Here is a 7,017-nt window from a genome sequence, read left to right on the forward strand (position 1 = left end):
CGAGATCGACGTGCGCTTATCCTCAGCGTACCATCCCCAGACCGACGGTCAGGCCGAGAGAACGAACCACACCATGGAACAGTACCTCCGTTGTCTGCTTCTGATGGTGGAGAAGGAATGGTCTGCGGTGATATGGTTGGCGGAATACGCGTACAACAACAGCAAGCATTCGGCCATTGGCATGTCCCCCTTCTTTTGTCTCCACGGCCGTCACCCTCGCACCTCTGCTTGGGAGGTACCCCGGGACAGCCAGTTACCAACGGTGCGTGCCTATCATGAGTCCCTGCACAGACTCTGGCAGCAGGCACGGTTTGAGTTGGCCAAAGCAAAAGACACCTACAAGGCGCATGCTGACGCTCATAGACAGAAGGAGCCCGAATACCGCTTGGGCGACAGGGTGTGGCTGTCCATTCGGCACCTCAACGTGCATGGTCCCAAGAAACTATTGCCTCGTTTTGTGGGTCCTTTTGCCATCGAGAAGGTGGTCAACCCTGTGGCCATGAGGCTCTCGCTCCCTCCGCACATGCGGATCCACCCAGTCTTCCATGTCTCCCTTCTGCGGGCGGTCCGCTCTGATGATTCTATTCCCTCTTCTCCTTCTCCGGTGGTGGTGGTGGAGGGCCATGTTGAGTATGAGGTCAGGGCCATCTTGGTGTCTCGCCGTGTCCGGGGTAAGCTATTCTACCTGGTGGACTGGAAGGGTTACCGTCCAGACGAGCGGTCTTGGGAGCCCTTGTCCCACGTGCGCCATGCTCCCGTTCTGGTCCGTGCTTTTCATCTAATTCACCCCCTGAGCCCTCGCCCTGCTTGCCCTTTCTGAGGTCCGGGGTTTTGGGTGGGGGGCTTGTTTTGGGAGGGGGTTCTGTCGGGTTCATGGCGTTTGCCGTTTCCCAACATCCCGCTAAACACACACAATACTGCCGGAATACTCACTTCCGGGTGGAAGCTGAGCCCCGGTCTAGTCCTCTGAGGCGACTGCGGGTCACAGAAGCACTTCCGGGGGAAACGCTTATACATCGCGTTTCCCGCCGGCTCCGTGCTTCTGTGGCTTCACACTGCGTAGGAGGTTTCCTGAGATCCACCGTTACATAGGTAACTGTTTATTTTCAACCACGCAGCAGCGCTATCATTGGGGTGCTTTGGTGTCCGTGCTGGAGCGCTAAACTCTTGTTTCCTTGGTGTTCGCGCTGAAGCGCTGTCATTTGTTCTTTGGGGTCAGCGCAGGAGCGCTATCATCTTTGGTTCTTTGGGGTCAGCGCAGGAGCGCCATCATCTTTGGTTCTTTGGAGGTTCACGCAGGAGCGCTACATTCTTTGTTCTTTGGGGTCAGCGCAGGAGCGCAGCAATCTTTGTTCTTTGGGGACCGCGCAGGAGCGCTATAATTTGTATTCTTTAGGGTCCGCGCAAAAGCGCTATACTCTTGTTCTTTGGGGCCGCGCAGGAGCGCTATGCTTGTGGTTCACTGGGTGCTCATGCAGAGGCGCTGTGTTTAACATTAGCCATCTTGTTCTTGACGACATCACGCAGGAGAGCTTCTCCTGGATTATCCTGTTCGGTTTGGAACTACACGGATGGCTGAATACTGTGGTCTGCAGAAACACTGGTGAGTCCCGGCAGGAAAACGTTTGTGTGTGTTTTAGGGAACGTTTAAAAGGGCGACAGTGGGGGTTCCTTACCAATCAGGTTATTCTTTTGTTTTCCCAGTTGCCCTCGGGATATCCTGCAAGCTCCATTCCACTCACTGTTGAGTTCTAGGTCCAAGGGGGTCAGGTGGGTACAAGTGCGGGCGCTCTTGTCGTCTCTGCGGAATCGCTTCACAAGCAAAGGTAAGTCTTGTGGGGCATCTGACAGAAGTCTGGGTTGAACTGAGGATCGAAATGGCGGGTAAGGGCCGCGACAGCCCCAGCGTAGTCGTCGTCATCCCCTCTATCCGGCAAAGTCTCGAAGAGGTCGTATAACTCTGCTCCCCCCATAGCACATCAGGAGTGATCTCTTCACTCTTCCGTCTGTCTCCCGCACCCCGATGAGGTAGTGGTCTAGTCGACCAATCCAGGAGCGCCACCGCGCTGCAGCGGTGGATGGGTCCGTGAGTTTGCTGAATGGTGGCAACGGTGCGGCCGCGCCACGACCTGTTGGGGCGGGAACATGTTGGACGGCCTGTTGGGGGGGTGGCACTGCTTGGTGGGCACCCCCGTCACCGGCGCCCGGGTTGCTCATCGCTATGGGCTGTTTGCTACCCGGTGTGTCTGAGCCCGGTCTGTTGTAGACGCTGGATAAAGCAGGATGGGTGTGGGAGCAGTTCTGGGCCAATTCGTCAGGCGAGTGTGATCACTGGTGGCGTTCCATTGGCGCTACGACGCTAAATCCCTTGGCGTCTTCAGGCCGAGGTTGGTGGCCGTGGCTGAACGTGAGCACCGGACAAGTGCAGGCGCTGGTCTGGAGACGCGGTCTCCTTCTGATGCCCCCGTATCTGGTGTCTGTGATTAACAGGCAGGTGGTGGCTCCTGGCTGGCTTGCTTATTTCCTCCTACTCTCTACTCAAAGCAGGGGTGTGTCCTCTCTCTCCCCAGGTACCTGCTTTGACGTGATCTGGGTGCTGGCACTAGTGTCCGGCTCTTCCCTCCCACGTGTTGGTGCTGTAAGCTCCGGGTGCACAGGCGGGGGGGTCGATTTCTCCCTCCGGGCGAGTGCACATAGATGGTGGGGGGGTGCCCTGGGGCAGCAGCAGAGCTTCGCCCGCCGGCTCGACCATGTGACAGTGGGAGCGCGGCCGGTCAGCAGCAGCAAGGGAGCTTGAAGGACATAGGAGGTGCAGCGCTGGGCAGAGGCGGCACTTACTCGCACACACGCGCAGGTTCGGCCTCACCTCCAGCGCTGCTCCGTGTGCCGCTGAAACGCTCCTCCTTCCTGACCGCCGGCAGTGGTGGTGCGCCAGCCGAGGCGGCAAACACGGAGCTCTGGACGTCTGCTTGACGGACGTCTCGCGGGGTGGGCACCCGCTCCGGGCCTGTATCGTTGATTGCAGCTCGGCTCGTGCAGTGCAGGATGCAGGACATCCACGGCGGGACCACGGTATGAGCAGCAACTGTTGGGCAGTGGCGAGGCGTGGGGTAGACCCGCCTCATCGCCAGTGTAATAACGCAGTATGGGGCTACTGCGCGTGGGACTAGGCTGCAGGATTGGGGGGGCAGTAAATAACAGACACTCATACACTGTTAGTGGATACTGGGCCAAAGACCCCGAGCGGTCTTGTCCCCTTTATTTATGCCCTCGGGCGTGCACGCCCTCGGGATGAGTGGGTGCGTGAGAAGCGTGTGTGGACGGGCCGGGTGGCTCCATCTCTACACTCGGGACTGCACAGGGCATTCCGCCCCTGCACCCTCCCCTCTGCCTGCACAGACAGATTGAGCAGGCCTGCTTACTTAAGAGCACAACGGCAAAATCTGCAATGCCAGCCCTTATTTCAAAACTTCAGATATCTGAAATGAGTTTGTGTGCTTTCTCTGACCCATGAAGAGGCTGAACCGGGCAGGATAAAAAACAGTCGCTCGCACAATCACGTTTGTGTATCTGACGCCTCACTTATTCGACATGTCAAGTTGAAAGATCGGCCACGGCATTGTAGCAGTCTGCAAACGGGTTCATAATGTTTAATTCCAAAGTCGGAGCGAAGTAGGTTGTACTTGCGCAATTTCCCCCAAGGCCTGTGTGGGTGGCTGAACATGGGCTGAACTGTAGGGAAGTTGTGGGTGCGCCACCTACAAAGGGAAAGAAACAGCTGGCGAGGGGACCCCTGCTGAGCGGGGCTCTGTTCCACCAGAGGGTGAATGTCACTTGGGTCAGGAGATGGGGGATCCCATAGGAGTGCAAGGAGTGGGGTCTTCAAAAGCCGCACATCAGGACGAATTGAAAGCACTTCTCAGTGGGAAGGTAGGGCGCAGCGCTAGCCTGACAAGCCGAGCAAACGTCACTCGAATGACCCCCTACCCGAAGAGCTGGAGCGGAAATACACAGGCCGACTCACCCAATCTAAAGTGAAACCGCGGCGGACATGGTGAACCAGCAAACGCTAAAATGTCTGTCAGAAGTTGTACACCTCTGACTCTAGCGGTACACTTGGCCCAAGATGGGAAACATCATTTCCGGTACACCATAACAACCTCCGATGTTGGAGAGTACGAGAAAAGAAGGCGAGGGCACGAACTATAAACGTAGAAAGTCTTTCTGGCCGAGGTTTTTAGGTCTCGCCTTGCTATCGCGTAAGCGATCGCAAAGCGAGACTATTGTAAGGGACTCCCAAAAGTGCTCCGAAAAGCGGATTGCATGGCTAGCACGCGCACAATCACGCGCATCGTGCCGCCATGCAATCCGTTGGCATCGCACTTCAAAAGGTCCGCTCCCCCGCCCCCAAGCGTGCGCGCCACGGTCCGCCGGGCTTGTCTTGTTTTAATGGGTTTCGTTTTGTTTTTATTAAACCTTTGTTTAAACCTTTGCAGCGCTGCACAGTTTTACTCTTTATAAGTGTGGGCGAACAATTGCGTTGAGAATCCTCTTCTAAACTGCTCTCCCCTTGTTCCCTTGCTACTGGTATGTTGCGAAAAAGATTCTGCCTAGCAGCCGCAGATTCCTGTAAATTGGCTGCGTTAATAAGGTCTGTCTCTCTTTCTTGGCGTGGCAGTGGCGTTTCCCTTGCTTTCACCTCCTTTCTTTTGCCTTACATTATATGTCCTCACGTGTCTCAGACGAGCTAGCGCCAGCCCTGGCTTTCATGAAACCTTATCTTACGTCTGGAGGCCACGTACAGTTCCAGTTGTCCTCCCTCCCCCGGGTGTTCTACACACAGGCTGAGATGAAAATTAGGTGCAGCATTTGTCGAAGGAGCAGCATGCACGAGCTTGCAATTGGTAAGAACGTGTACATGTCACGCATGCTGTTTTTTTCCCTTTTGGACGTGGAATGCTCGCGTTGACACTGCGGACCGCGCCACCAATCATTCTCACTGGGGTGGGACGTTTCCGGACTGGTTATGCAGGCATGTAATTCTCCCTTCACCTACTTTTGATGCATGGTACTGGAGGCTTCCTAATGCAGTCCTGTGACACAGCCCTTCATGTGTGCCTGTATACTTTAACTGTTGGCAACACATGACAGTGTCTCACCAGTTAACAAGAACTTAGATGCAGCATTAACATTATTGAAACACTGCATTAAGTAGATAGTGAATAGATAGTCCTAATGGAGGAACAGTGACTGGCCGATATGTGTTCCTTATCTATCATAGGATTCTCGCTAGTGGGTGGGCTGAGGACTATATGTGGAGGCGTGCTCTATATTTGCATGGTTCATGGAGTAGTCCTTCTGTAAAGAATGCGGTCTTGTCCGGTACACAGTTGAAAAAAGGAGGAGCGCTACTATCCCGGGCGCTAGAGTCCACTAACCTCTTTTGAAACGCCCCAGCCTCCACATGTTCACGGGTAATTTTCATTACACCCTCGTCTCAGTCATCACAACGCGAATGCTACCTTCAGAGATCGTAAAATACAGTAATTGAGGCAATTAAATTTGCTTCACCAGTGAAGTTGCCCAGGAGGTTGTTAAATGTTCCTCTTAAACATGTTTTGCCGCCAGTACCCCATAACATTAAAAAGTTTGGTTGGCATGCATACAGCCGCTCTTAAGTAGGGACCAAATGGCCCCATTATGGTGACGTATTTACAGTAAACAACGGTAAAACTTTTTTTTGCAGTTTTCCAGGATCATAGCGACGCAGGATTTGATAATTAAGCACTCAATACATTGCTTCCTCATAATCGTGCCTACAAGCTGATGGGGTCCTTCCACTTTTTGACACCACCTGTGTGCTCGTAGTGTAGCTGTGTTTGTTGGCTGTGACTCGTAAGTTAAAATACTGTGTTTAACTTGTAAATGCCAGTTAATGGTCACCCAGAGAATGTTCTCTTCATCACATGGAATCAGTTGCCTCTTTGACTTCAATATTTTTCTCAAAATTAATGTACAATTACCATCTTTGATAAACATATAATTTTACATGTTTGATATAGGTGTGTCCTAGAAAACAGCAAATTTCGTTTACCTGTGTGTATTACTGCTAAGTGTATTACACTAAGTGTACTTACTGCTTTTACCTGTGTGTATTTAACCTAACCTAAACTGCTTTAAAACAAGCATTTGCAATGCAATAGGTCTCGCATTTACGAGAGATTGAGCTATTGACATTGCAAATAACAATGCCTTTTATATTTATTTTCAAAACAAATAAAAGGCATTGTCATTTACAATGCCAATAGCTTCAACTTGCATGAATGCGAGACCTATTGCATTGTAAATGCTTGTTTTTTCAGAAGAGTGGAACAGAACGCTCCATGGTGACGTGGTAACAGGCCCGGCTCCAGGAATTGTTATTTGGGTGAGCTAAGGGTGCATTTGGGTGGGCCACTGCGGGCTCCATTTGTCGCATATATGTCTGGGCAGGCCTGCTTCAGGGCCCTCCTTTACCTCTTCTTAGTCTTACAAGGCCCAGTAAAATGCACTCTTTTCCAAATCTCTTGTTAAATATTATCACTCTCAAAAAGTATTTTTTCCATTTAATGTCCCTTTGATGGGAAGAGGAGGTTTCTGAGGTGGAAGTGTCAGGCAAGTGATGCTTCTCGGGCTCCCTCTGTGCAAACCTTCAGGGAGAATCCCTCTTCAATACTACCTCCACCTGACCCCGGATTCTGCAACGCACTCCCTTACAGGCTTGATTATTCACTACTCCTCATCAGTGCACCTTTTCTCACAGCTGACCTTGGGCCCCAGCCCCATATCAGGCACCATCGGGCTCCACTTTCATTTTTCCCGGTAAAAACATAAATAACCTTCAAACTTAAAAGATTGAATATAGCAGTAAATATAATATAATTAGCACACACTTTAAAGTATGCTCCACAGTAGCCCTTATGACCCGACTGCTAATTACATAAACAAAAACAGAAAGGCCATGACAGGGCCGGCTTC

The 7,017-nt window shown here is 52.1% G+C and overlaps 1 long non-coding RNA gene across 1 annotated transcript in view; it reads right to left on the bottom strand.

Moving 5' to 3' along the window:
• LOC146839651 (uncharacterized) overlaps positions 1-3,215 on the bottom strand; it is a 28,684-nt gene extending 25,469 nt beyond the window's left edge. The window contains exon 1 of the long non-coding RNA XR_014980695.1: positions 2,867-3,215. This is a non-coding gene — a long non-coding RNA (uncharacterized LOC146839651). The remainder of the gene's footprint in view (positions 1-2,866) is intronic.
• Between the last annotated feature and the right edge of the window lie 3,802 nt (positions 3,216-7,017).

Source organism: Triturus cristatus, chromosome 4_1, assembly GCF_964204655.1.
Source record: "Triturus cristatus chromosome 4_1, aTriCri1.1, whole genome shotgun sequence".
Lineage (NCBI taxonomy): Eukaryota > Metazoa > Chordata > Amphibia > Caudata > Salamandridae > Triturus > Triturus cristatus.